Genomic DNA, 14,141 nt, shown 5'->3' on the forward strand with positions numbered 1-14,141 from the left:
TAATATTTCTCGGTTCTATTAAACTAATTCCTGCGCCTATGACAAGTATCAGGCGGTCTTCCTAACCTGTTTATAAGTTCGGTTCTCTGTTTGATGCTTGCATAACTTTTAACTGGTGTTCCTGAGGCTAATTGATCTGGGGTATAAAGTCCTCCAGACTGTAAAGCTCTCCGTAGAGCCTCCTTATTATTTTCACTATTCCACATAAAATATTGACCTGTAGTCAATACCATGCGCATGTCTTTCCAATCTTGTGGTATTAAAGTATGCGCTCCAGCCATGGATTCAAATAACCTGGCTGTGAAATCACTTTTTAAACCTGTCTCTGAGATATATTGCACTAATGTTTCTGCCTTTTTTTCCTGTAAAGGAGCTGTGGATACCTGTGCTGGAGGTATGATTTTTGGATATGTGTTCTGACTTGAATAGTCAGGTGGGGGAACAATTAATGAAACCATTGTCACCCTGGAATGCGTCTCTGTCCCTACAATTTCCAAGGCACGCTCACACTGAGGCAATACCCATAGGGCTGCCGAGGCCAGAGGCTCGGCATACAAAACTTTCCCAACTCTAAGCCAATCTTCTAATGTTAATAATCCCTTGTCCGGATACTGGGAGCAGTGCTCTCCTATCTCTTGTACTAAACAGTTTAACTGTGAATCAGAGGCCTCTCTATCTGTATGTCTCAGAATATTCTTCAATTCTGTCAAATGAGCACGCTGTAAATCTGACAGGGAATTGTCCATACTTACTCGAAAGGATCCCAGAGGATGAGGTGCACCAAGTCTAATCGTCAGACGGAGCACGCAGGGCGAGGGTTGTCGAAGGTCCCTGTATTCGGGCACCACTTGTAGGAATGCCCCACAAAGGTAACACACACACACACGCAATCTTAGAATCGGGAGGAGACGCTAGTAAGGGCTAGCTCTGAGTCCCTATTTATTATGCTTCTAAGCTAATGACATTATAGTAACTCCTTGTTTACACATCTCATGATTGGTGGGTACAAAGGTACATGGTTTTACATTGGTGGATACAAAGATAAGTACATGCTTTTTACCTCGTGATTACCTCATGATCATCCTCCAACTCAGCACTTAGACAAGGGCCTGATTAACACGTGGACAGGGCCTGAGTCGTTGCACATATGCAATGCCTGTGCAATGCCTGTCAGCTGATGTACTTACCAAATTAAGACAGCTCAAATAAGATAAGCATGTGACAGTCCCAAAGATTATAATGCATGCTCCTTAGCCTTAAGCTGTAGGCAAAGTCTGATTGTTGCCATATAAGGGATGCTTATACAAGATAAGGAATAAGGGTAAATGTGTGTCGGATTAATATGTGACAAAAGCAGTCTTGTGACAAGATGCTTTACTTAGAATGGCTGCATGGCAAGAAGGGAAAGGGAATGGAGATAATTCATAATTCTTTCACAGGGGCGGTGAAATCAGTGTGCTGATTTCGCCCTGTTTCAGAATGGTAGAATGGCATCCCTACACTTTACTCTGTCCCTGCAGTGGTTATCGGGTCAGTTTGGATACTTTTGGGGCACTTATACTTTTACATTGTCCAACTCAAAACGTATTAATTTGTCTAGGGATTCTCGTCAAACATTCGATTTATCGCTGCAGGACGACTGAGTCTAGGTCAGCCACATTCTGCCCTAACCACTCCTCCAAAAACATCCGTTTCAGCTCTGGACGCACAGCAGGATTCAAAGGCTTAAAATGTACCTGGATACGACCAAAAAGTAATTTTGATTATTGGCACTTGGACGACCTGTCTTTTAGATCGTCCAAGTGCCGACTTGGGCTGGTTTTTACGTTCAAACAGTTTTTATTGAAAATACAAAACACAGAGCAATAACAAAACGCCAAGGAGAACAGATCAGCGAGAAGTACATCAAACTCTGCCATACTACAAAGATATACTAACAGAGTAATATGGTAGTAGGATCCCCCCTTCCCATCCAACAGTCCACAGTAATGCATGAACAGCCAAGCAAACCATACATAGGGAAACTCCAACAGGGATAGAAATCCCAAGGCCTTGTGTCTTATGACCCTGGGGCACCTAAACATCCCTAGCTGTCCCGCCAAGAATAAGATCCCCTCCATCACCCTACTATAGAGCACAGAGAGATGCCAACATCCTTATCTAAGAGGGTGTCCAGCCGACCCTCCTGTCATCAGACCAGGGTGTTCAAAAGAAGACTATGCTAAGGTAGTGAAATAGAAACCTCAGAGAAGCATAAAATGACGTTGCCTTATAAAGTCAAGGCGTAAATCTGATCCCTCCACTTCCAGAAGGTAGGAGGATCCGTGGAAGTCCATTGTTGTATAATACATCTGTTAGCCAGGAGACACACCTTATGGCAGAACAGGCACCCCCGCTTAGTAAAGTTCCGGAAGGATCTCAGGATATCCAGCACCAGTTGTTCCACTGTACCTACTATGTAGCATCCCAGAAGGGAGTGTAAGTATTTAACCACTCGAGACCAGAATATCCGAATATGCCAACAATCCCAAAAGGAGTGAGAAATAGTATTAGGTAAAATACGCCCTATATAACACCCGAGCATAACGCACTCGCAATACCGCTCCCTGGACCAACTGAGGAAGGCCACTAAGCTTCCGTGGCATATGCCAATGGTCCAGGTTAATCTTAAACTCTGTCGCCTTAGGGAACTTGAAAGGAAGCAATGCTCTTTATAATACTGACAGAGGTCTGAAATAATCCAGCCTTATCAAAAAAACTCCCAAAGGTGAGATCCCACCGGATGGGAGACTTTCCCCCCTGGTAAGGGTAAGATATAGTGTTTCGCCTGACATTAGGCAAATGTATCTCCCCAGCAAGTCCCCAACTGTTTCTGAAGAGCAGCAAGAGGCTGCAAGGCACCTTCCTCTGTCAAAAGATGTTCCACCAAAGTGACTCCCCACTTTCTCCAGCAACAAATGTTTGCATTGTCTGTCCCTGGCTCAAAGTTAGGATTTACCCAAAGGAGCAATTGATTGGTGACTCTGGAATCTCCACCCAATCAGTGCACCAGATCCTCCCAAGCCCTCTGCATAGAAAGCAAGAGCACTCTACAACAAAATTTTTTTCCGCAAAGCTCTCCTAGGCAGATGGAGCAGGGCATGGAGGGAGTAAGGAGCATAAAGGGCTGCCTCCCGAGATGTAGGAATACACTGAAATTCCCGAAAGCCAATCCTTCAGATGCCGCAAGAGACAAGCTAAGTTATACAAGCCAAAAGTGGAATACTGAGATCCTCCCTGGCCACATCCCCCAACCAGAAAGGAATAACACACTCTGGGCTTGTTCCTCGACAGCTTACTATGTTAAGCCGATCTTCAAGAAAGATTCGAGGGGTGATCCGGGAAACTACAGACCGGTGAGTCTGACCTCGATACCGGGAAAGATGGTAGAGGCGCTGATAAAAGATCCCATCATTGAGCACCTTGATGAACATAATCTGATGAGGACCAGCCAGCACGGCTTCAGCAAAGGAAGATCTTGCTTGATGAACTTGCTACACTTCTTCGAGGGAGTAAACAGGCAGATAGACAAGGGTGACCCAGTCGACATCATATATCTGGATTTTCAGAAGGCATTTGACAAGGTCCCACATGAACGCCTACTTTGAAAAATTGCGAGACATGGAATCAAGGGTAAAATGCTCATGTGGATTAAAAATTGGCTGGCGTATAGGAAACAGAGAGTGGGAGTAAATGGACAATACTCTGACTGGAAAAGCATCACCAGTGGAGTGCCACAGGGTTCAGTGCTTGGGCCCTTGCTCTTCAACATATTTATAAACGATCTGGAAATTGGCATGAAGAGTGAGGTGATTAAATTTGCAGACGATACTAAGTTAATCAGAGTAGTGACGACGCAGGACGATTGCGAAGATCTGCAACGTGACATAAACACGCTCGAGAAATGGGCTGCAACATGGCAAATGAGGTTCAGTGTGGATAAGTGTAAGGTGATGCATGTCAGTAACAAAAATCTTATACACGAATACAGGATGTCTGGGGCGGTACTTGGAGAGACCCCCTAGGAAAAAGACTTGGGAATACTGGTCAAGTCGATGAAGCCATGTGCGCAATGTGCGGCAGCGGCAAAAAGGGCAAACAGAATACTAGGAATGATTAAGAAAGGGATCACAAACAGATTGGAGAAGGTTATCATGCCACTGTACCAGGCCATCGTACGCCCTCATCTGGAATACTGCATCCAGCACTGGTCACCGAACATGAAGAAGGACACGGTACTACTCGAAAGGGTCCAGAGAAGAGCGACTAAAATGGTTAAGGGCCTGATGGAGTTGCCATACAGCGAGAGATTAGAGAAACTGGGCCTCTACTCCCTTGAAAAGAGGAGACTGAGAAGGGACATGATCGAAACATTCAATATACTGAAGGGAATAGACTTAAGTAGATAAAGACAGGTTGTTCACCCTCTCCAAGGTATGGAAAACGAGAGGGCACTCTCTAAAGTTAAAAGGGGATAGATTCCAAACCAACGTAAGGAAGTTCTTCTTCACCCAGTGTGGTGAAAAACTGGAATGCTCTTCCAGAGGCTGTTATAGGGGAAAATACCCTCCAGGGATTCAAGACAAAGTTAGACAAATTCCTGCTGAACCGGAACGTATGAAGGTAGGGCTGGTCTCAGTTAGAGCACTAGTCTTTGACCTAGGTGCCGCCGCGGGAGCGGACTGCTGGGCACGATGGACCACTGGTCTGACCCAGCAGCTGCAATTCTTATGTTCTTATGTTAATACCCGCAAATTTCTTTAAAAGTTGCAACGGAAGGATCCGAAGAACATATAACCATTGCGGGAAAATTACCATGTGGATCAAGGCTATCCTACTTAATAGTGAAAGGGGTAAGTCTCTCCATCTATCCACCTGACAAGAAGTGTGATGTAAGAGCTCCCCTACATTAATCAAATAAGGTGATTTGTAGACACCGTAAGCTGGATTCCAAGGTAACGGAAAGAATCCCCTGCCCAGGGTAAGGGAAACAAATCCCGGCACAAGGCCCACACTTCCAGTGATGACAGTAATGCCTCCAATTTACTGAAATTCAAGCCGAAGCCAGAAAATTCCCATATTCATGCAGCATTTCTAGCAAGGCAGTCAAAGATCACCTAGGGTCCGTAATATGGAGAAGATCTTCGTCCGCAAAAGCGGCCATCTTAAAGCAGAACTCCCCCATGAATACCCCCTTAATATCAGGATTTACATTAAAATCAAGCAAAAGAGGATCCAGTGACAAGATAAATAATAGTGGAGGCAAAGGGTACCTCCGTCTAGTCCCCCAAAAGATCTCAAACAAAGAAAACTGACAAATATTCACCGAGAGAAGCACTGGCGGTGAGGCATAGAGCGCCCCTATGGCTGACACAAAGCATCCCTCAAAGCCATATCTGTGTAAAGTAGCATACAAAAAATCCCATTATACGCTATCGAACGCTTTTTCTGCATCAAAATTGATGAGCAGTGAAGGCGTACCAGCACGCGAACGAGATTCCAAAGATGTCAATATTCTTCGAATGTTCTTCTCCACAGACCTCCTTTTCACAAACCCCACTTGGGCCTCATGCAGAACATCCGGAAGCACTCGGGTTAACCTTTTGGCCAGAACCTATTTGACTTCAAAGTTGAGCAAGGATATAGCTCGGTAAAATTTTAGCTTGGAGGGGTCCTGTTCTGACTTCCGGAGGATAATAAACTGAGCCACATTCAGATGTTCTGGCATAGCCTCTACATTAATCATCAACACAACAATGAGGCAGAAACAGTCCAAAAAGGGTTCACAAAGGGGGCGCTCAGGAACCAATACTGTGCATACAACGCAAGCCGTGTGAAGGCTAACAAGATGATGTCAAGTATTAAGGGTGCTCTCAGTGCGAGCAAGCAGTAAGGGGAGACTAGCTCCAATACTTCATAACTCAGGTAGAGATAATATACCCCCACCCGCACACCATCACTGAGCACCCTGGGTGTGCAGTAAATCAAGTGAAAAACGTTCACGAATCAAAGGCAGATAAATTAACTAGTGAATAACAGGTGGAACCTGAGCTACCCCTGGATGAACCCTACCAGCCAAAACCCCAACGCCAAATCAAAACATCAAGAAAAAAATAACTTAACTGAAAAGTGAAGCAGGAACTCATCTCTGAGACTCAAAATGAAACGCGTCTGGAAAACAGGTCCAATCGAGCCGGTTTCGGGGAAGAACCCTTCTTCAGGAACCCATAAACCCACCCTCCAGCTGCCCTCACTCTTTTTCGTCGGGTTTATGGGTTCCTGAAGAAGGGTACTCCACACCGTTTCCACGATCCTGCTGCTGCAATACAAGTACCCACCAATCCATGCTGCAATTTAGAATGCTCCACAGGTGTGTCTCCTGGATCATCGCAACATCTGCTTTAATCCATTGAAGGTTGCGTAAAAGTTTTGTATGTTTCACTGGAGAACTGATACCCCCGACATTCCAGGTCACTACCCTAACCATATTTAATAACTATAGACAAATGTAAGAAAAGTTGAAATGTAATTGTAAGGACCTCAGAGCCCCGTCCCAGCGAGCAGGCTCTAAGATACAATCGTAAACCAACTGGGTCAACTATACCATCGGCCGGACACCTCCTCAACCAGTCAGTTTGAACAGTAGTAGTAGCATCTCTTTGCCCAAATCCCCTAACGTCCCAACCCTTCCCCCCCTTCCTACCCAACCCCTCCCTTTCCCACCCCCTCTGCACTCATTCTATGTCCTGGACCTCAGAATGGCCACACCAACCCCTCCCCTCCAAACATCCTACCTCAAATAACATAGTAACATAGTAGATGACGACAGATAAAGACCCAAATGGTCCATCTAGTCTGCCTAACCTGATTCAATCTAAAAATTTGTTGGAGTTTTTTTTCTTCTTTTTCTTAGCTATTTCTGGGCAAGAATCCAAAGTTTTGACCGGTACTGTTCTTAAGTTCCAACTACTGAAGTCTCCATCAAAGCACACTCCAGTCCATCTACACCAGTGGTCTCAAACTCAAACCCTTTGCGGGGCCACATTTTGGATTTGTAGGTACTTGGAGGGCCGCAGAAAAAATAGTTAATGTCTTATTAAAGAAATGACAATTTTGCATGAGGTAAAACTATAGTTTATAAAACTTTCCTTTAACAGTTAAAAGGAAAGATATATAAACTATAAAGAGTTTTACCGCATGCAAAATTGTCATTTCTTTAATATGACATTAACTATTTTTTCTGCGGCCCTCCAAGTACTCTATTTTTTTCTGCAGCATTCACATTTAAAGTTCAATATCTTTTCTTTCTCAAAACTGGCACATTTCAATCACTAAATTGAAAATAAAAATAATTTTCCTACCTTTGTTTGGTAATTTCATCAGTCTCTGGTTGCACTTTATTCTTCTGACTGTGCATCCAATACTTCTTCCCTTCTTTCAGCCTCCTGTATGCTTCCTCTCCTCCAGACCTCATTCCCTCCCTTAACTTTTTCTTTCTTTCTCTATGTCTGTCTTTCTCTGATTCCGTGCCCCGTTTTTTGCTTTGTTTCTGGTTCCCTGTCCCCCCTCCTTCTTTCTTCCTTCCTCCGTGACCCATTTTTTGCTTTTTTTTCTGGCTCCTTGTCCCCACCCCACCTTCTTTCTTTCTTCCTTCCTTCCTGCCCTCCCCCATGCCACCGCCGCCGCGGAATAGGCTGCTGCTACTGCCGCTATCTGGAACAGGCCATCTCCCTGCTTCTCTTCTGCACCGGGCTGACCAACTCTCGCCATCCGACGTCAATTCTAACGTTGGAAAGGACGTTCCGGGCAGCCAGGCAGCGATTGGCTAGCCAGAACGTCCTCTCGATGTCAGAATTGACGTCGGGCCGCGAGAGTTGGTCGGCCCCACAGGAAGAGAAGCAGGGAGATCAAAGAACACGGTGCCGGCCTGATCCCCGATGGCAGCAGTGAGAAGGGAAGGGAAGCAGGTTCGGCACCACTACTCTAGACGAGCCGCGAGCCGCACTCTAGGGAGAACAGTGGACCGCCCCCCCCTTGGTACGCCGCTGGAGCAGCAGCGTGTCTGGCCGGCTCGTTCGTTCAAAGCCGCGGGTGGCGGCTCCTTGCGAGATCCGTGCCTGCGTCTGAAGCCTCTCTGATGTTGTGACATCAGAGAGGCTTCCAATGCAGGAGTGGATAGCGTAAGGAGCCGCCACCCGCGGCTTTGAACGAACGAGCCGGCTGCTGCTCCAAAAGGAAGAGAATGATGCCTCCAGACCGCGGGCCGCAAATAAAACCTGGAGAGCCACATGCGGGCCGCGTGTTTGAGACCGCTGATCTACACCCTCCCAGCCATTGAAGCCCTCCCCAGCCCATCCTCACCAAACGGCCGTATACAGACACAGACTGTGCAAGTCTGCCCAATACTGGCCTTAGTTCTTCAATATTGCTATTATTTTCTGCTTTTTTTAACTCTCACAGTTTTCATTTCCACCACCTTTCTCGGGAGTGCATTCCAGGCATCCACTACCCTCTCTGTAAAGAAGAATTTCTTTACATTGTTCTTGAGTCTACCACCCCTCAACCTCAAATTAATGCCCTCTGGTGTTTTAACCATTTTTCTTTTCTTTGGAAAAGATTATGTTCTATGTTAATACCTTTCAAATATTTGAACATCTGAATCATATCTCCCCTGTCCCTCCTTTCCTCTAAGGCAGGGGTGCCCACACTTTTTTGGCTTGTGAGCTACTTTTAAAATGACCAAGTCAAAATGATCTACCAACAATAAAATTTAAAAAAACACAAAGCACACTGTATGCAGAAAAAATGTTAATTATCATTTGTATTTGGGGGTTTTATCAGAGGTCAAGGCAGATGACCTTAAAATATGCAATGTTACCTCAGTAACAACTATACAAAAATAGACAAATATACCCCCTCCCCTTTTACTAAACCGCGATAGCTCATAAGCTCCCTGTGCTAAAAAACGCTATTACGGTTTAGTAAAAAGGGGGCCATAGTGCAAAATATAGACAGCAGATATAAATTCTCAAAACGGACACATTTTGATCACTAAATTGACAAAATATAATTTTTCCTACCTTTATGTCTGGTGATTTCATGAGTCTCTGGTTGCACTTCCTTCTTCTGTAAAGCCAATATTTCTTTCTTTCTGCTTTTCTTTCTCTCTCCCCCTGCCCCCTCTTTCTTTCTGCCTTTTTTTCTCTATCCCCCTAGCCATTGTGCCGATTTCTCCACTTCCCTGATTCTTTCCCTACCCCCACCCCTAAGCCACCAACGCAATTTCTCCCTGCTGCTTCTCCGAGCTAGGCCTAGCGCGTACAAGCGCTGGGCCCACAAGATTTCACTTCCGACGTCAATTCTAACGTCGGGGAGGAAGTTCCAGGCCAGTCAAACAGCAATTGGCTGGCCCAGAACTTCCTCTCTGATGTCAGAATTGATATCGGAGGTGAGGTTTTGTAAGCTTGTATGCGCCAGGCCTGGCTTGGGGAAGCAGCAGGGAGAAAAAGATCGCAAAGGCAATGCAATCGACTCGCGTTGCCTTTGCAATCTACTGGTCGATCGCGATCGACCATTTGGGCACCCCTGCTCTAAGGTATACATATTCAGGGCTTCCAGTCTCTCCTCATATGTCTTTTGGCGCAAACCTCTTATCATTTTCATCGCCCTCCTCTGGACCATTTCAAGCCTTTTTGTGTCCTTCACCGGATACAGTCTCCAAAACTTAACACAATAATCCAAGTGGGGCCTCACCAACGATCTATACAGGGGCATCAACACCTTCGTTCTTTTTATACAGCCCAGCATCCTTCTGGCAGCAGCCACTGCCTTGTCGCACTGTTTTTTCACCTTTAGATCTTCGGACACTATCATCCCAAGGTCCCTCTCCCCATCCATGCATATCAGCCTCTCACCTCCCAGCATATATGGCTCCTTCCGATTATTAATCCTCAAATGCATTACTCTGCATTTCTTTGCATTGAATTGCAGTTGCCAGATTGTTAGACCATTCCTCTAACTTTTCTAGATTCTTTTTCATGTTTTCTACTCCCTCCTCGGTGTCTACTCTGTTACAAATCTTGGTATCATCAACAAAAAGGCAAACCTTTCCTTCTAACCCTTCAGCAATGTCACTCACAAACATATTGAACAGGATCGGCCCTAGCACCGAACCCTGAGGGATTCCACTACTCACCTTTCCTTCCTCCGAGCGACTTCCATTAACCACCACCCTTTGGTATCTGTCCGATAGCCAGTTTCTAATCCAGTTCTCCACTTTGGGTCTTAACTTTAGCCCTTCAAGTTTGTTCAACAGCCTCCTATAAGGAACCGTGTCAAAGGCTTTGCTGAAATCTAAGTAAATTACATCTAGCATTTGTCCTTTATCCAGTTTCTGGTCATCCAATCAAAAAATTCAATCAGGTTTATTTGATAAGATTTACCTTTAGTAAAGCCATGTTGCCTCGGATCCTGTAACCCATTAGATTATAGGAAGTTCACTATCCGTTCTTTCAGCAATACTTCCATTGTTTTTCCAACAACCAAAGTGAGGCTTACCAGCCTGTAGTTTCCGCTTCATCCCTGTGACCATTATTGTGAATAGGGACCACATCTGCTCTTCTCCAATCCCCAGGAACCACTACCGTCTCCAGAGATTTGTTGAACAAGTCTTTAAGAGGACCCGCCAGAACTTCTCAGAGCTCTTTCAGTATCCTGGGATGGATCCCGTCCGGTCCCATCGCTTTGTCCACATTCTGTTTTTCAAGTTGTTCATAAACACTTTCTTCCGTGAATGGCGCAGAATCTACTCCATTTTCTCATGTAACTTTGCCAGACAACCTTGGTCCTTCTCCAGGATTTTCTTCCATGAACACAGAACAGAAGTATTTGTTTAGCATGTTTGCTTTTTCCTCATCACTCTCCACATATCGGTTCCTAGCATCTTTTAGTTTAGCAATTCCATTTTACATCTTCCTCCTTTCACTGATATATCTGAAAAAATTTTGTCTCCCTTTTTTACATTTTTAGCCATTTGCTCTTCTGCCTGCGCTTTCGCCAGACTTATCTCCCTCTTGGCTTCTTTCAGTTTCACCTGGTAGTCCTTTCTGTACTCCTCTTCTTGTTTTTTTTTAATATTTCAGGAATGTCAACTCTTTTTCTTTATTTTCTCTGCCACTAGTTTGGAGAACCATGTCAGTTTTCTTTTTCTCTTGTTTTTATTTATTTTCTTCACATAAAGTTCCGTAGCCATTTTAATAGCTCCTTTCAGCTTAGACCACTGTTTTTCCACTTCTCTTATGCCCTCCTATCCTAACAGCTCTTTCTTCAGGTACTCTCCCATTTTATTAAAGTCCATATGTTTGAAATCTAGGACTTTTAGTATTGTGCGGTCGCCTTCCACTTTAGCTGTTATATCAGACCCCCCACCCACTACAAGAGTATCCTCTCAACCAGCCCTCTACAATCCCAAACAAGCCCCCCATTCAAACTCCCAGCACTAAGGAAAGCACTCACCCATTAAGCATTCCATTCAAACCACACACACCCACACCCCTAATCCAAAGTGCAACAACTCCTCAACCCAGTACAAACCCACAAGCAGAGGTGTTATAGCTAGGTAAACAGCATGTGAGGGTAAGAGATGAGAAATTACCAGCAAGTCCCCATTACTGCTCTAAAGGGGGGTGGCACAATGCTGACTCCCAACGAGAGAAGAGAAATACAGCCTGTAACACAGGTTTCCCCATGAATCCCATCCATTCATCTACAATGCACACACAGCATACCATACAATTTTCCCCCTCACCGAGTCCCAACTTTCAAGAGACCAACTATAGAACCAGCCTCAGAAAATGGTCCAAGGTCATAAGAACAGATAAATGAGCTGGGAATTGTCCAGTCCAGCCCCCAAGTTTCCCATTCATACTACACACATACCCCCACCCCAACTGACTCTATACTCGAAGGCTGAATTGTGATAGCTAGATAAACAGCTTATGAAGTTACAGCTCTATTAAGGGGGGAGAGAGAAAGAGAAGAAGAAAAACACCCATCCAACCATCACATATACACACACCAATCCCAAAGAGCAATAAAAACAATAGTAGTACCATCCGGTGCAAGGACCCAAGGCCATGAGAAGGGCTCTCAAAGGCTGGGAGCACTCCCTTCTGGCCCCAAGCGACATGGAACTGCACAAAAGTCAACAATTGGGCAGCCCCTTCCTGCTCCCATTGTATTCACAGAGTCAATGGTCCATGGGCATAATAGCCCCCCTCCAAAAAAAACCCCCACCAACAAAAAGAAAAGAAAAAACAACAAAACAAGAGTTCCCACAAAGACCACTGGTGATAACTAGCCTATTGCACAACCACTGTCTCATCAAGAAGCCGGGGCTCTGGAACTCAAAAAATGGAGGAGAACTCAAGTCTGTCAAGCTGCAAAGGAGGTGCAGTCTCTAGTCCTTAACAAACCATTAGCCAGAGGGCTAAGGAAAAAGTCAGTAGTCCCTCAGTGCCAACGAGCGATAATCAGTGTCCCAGACTACCTCACTCATGGAGCCTTAGAAGTTGGAGAACTGCTCACTCCATCCAACTGAGCGACAAAATCCTGGGCTGTTGCTGGAGACTCAGAGATCCTCGTGGAGCCATTGTAGGAAACATGGAGCTTGGCAGGGTAGAGCAGTGCGAAACGGATCTTATGGTGAAACAGAGCAGAACAGATGGGGCTGAATCTCCTTCTCTGCTGGGCCACTCTAGCTGAATAATCCGGAAACACAGGACAAGGGTGTTCTCATAGGTCAGCTGTCAGTCACTCCGAAGTGCCTGCAGGATAGCTGTTTTGTGGGCAAAATTCAGGACTCAGAGGATGATCACCTGGGGCCTGGCTGCTACATCCTGCTGCAGCCTGACCCTATGGGCCCTCTCGACTCGAAAGGGACCCAAAAACTCTGATAGTCCCAATGAGGTAGGGATCTAGCCCTCAAAGAAAGACCTGAGGTCCAAGTCTGGCAGAGACTCAGGGAGCCCCACAAACCTGAGGTTGTTCTGGCGGGACCTATTCTCCAAATCATCAATCTTTTTCACTAGGGCCTCTAGTCATTTCAGCTGTTGTTGCTGGGCAGTTTCTACTTCACCCACGTAGTCTTCCACTTTGCTGACCTGCTGTTGAAAATGTTCGAGGTCGTGTCCCACTCCATCCAACTTCCCTTGAAGTTTTTCTAGTTTTGCGTCGATCGGTTGAAGTCTTTTATCCAGGATAATTTCAAGAGCCGCCATAACCTCAACAGTGATCTCTGTCACCCACGTGGATGCTATGTAGGGGCCTGCAGGGCTTAAGGCAGCCACCATCTTATCTTCCACCACTCGGTTCCGCTCCTTATCCCTCCGTATTGGCTTTGCTGCCATAAGTCATTAGCAAACCACAACAATGTGCTACCCGCACTGCTATTATTTTCATACTGCTAAGTAAGTGCATTTGAGGGGGTCAAAGCCATCAAAATCGGGTTAATTCAGGTGGGTGGCAGGAGAGATGATTTTTCATCAACCTCCCCTGAGCATAGTGTCAACATGATTTTTGGGTGTTTGTTTAGATGTATTTAAGTTTCGATTATGAGCCCCATACTGTATATTGAGGGAACAAGGCAAGAGGAGAGGAGAACTGAAAAAGAGACAATAGCCATTGGAAACAGAAGAAAAACAAGAAAGCAGACAATTAACAGGAACCAACATAATAGAACATGAAACTGTCCAGAAAACAAAGGTAGAATAAAGTGTTTTATTTGGAATTTATTAATTTAAATATGTTAACTTTGGGAAATATTAATTGCAGATATCTTTGTACTGTATTCAGCACAAAATATGGAGCCCCTCTTCAGGTTTTGTATTTCACAATGTGCCTGGTAGTGGAGAGCTTTGTATTGACCTAGACTGGCCACCGTAAGAACAGGCTACTGGGCTTGATGGACCATTGGTCTGACCCAGTAAGGCTATTCTTATGTTCTTAAGTATGTATGTGGCAAAAAACATGGTTCTTTGAGTTTGTCTGGCAGGATCTATTGTTTTGCTTTAAACATGGGTGACCTAGAGCTAAAAGGAGTACTG

This window comes from Geotrypetes seraphini, chromosome 2, assembly GCF_902459505.1.
Source record: "Geotrypetes seraphini chromosome 2, aGeoSer1.1, whole genome shotgun sequence".
Taxonomy (NCBI): Eukaryota; Metazoa; Chordata; class Amphibia; order Gymnophiona; family Dermophiidae; genus Geotrypetes; species Geotrypetes seraphini.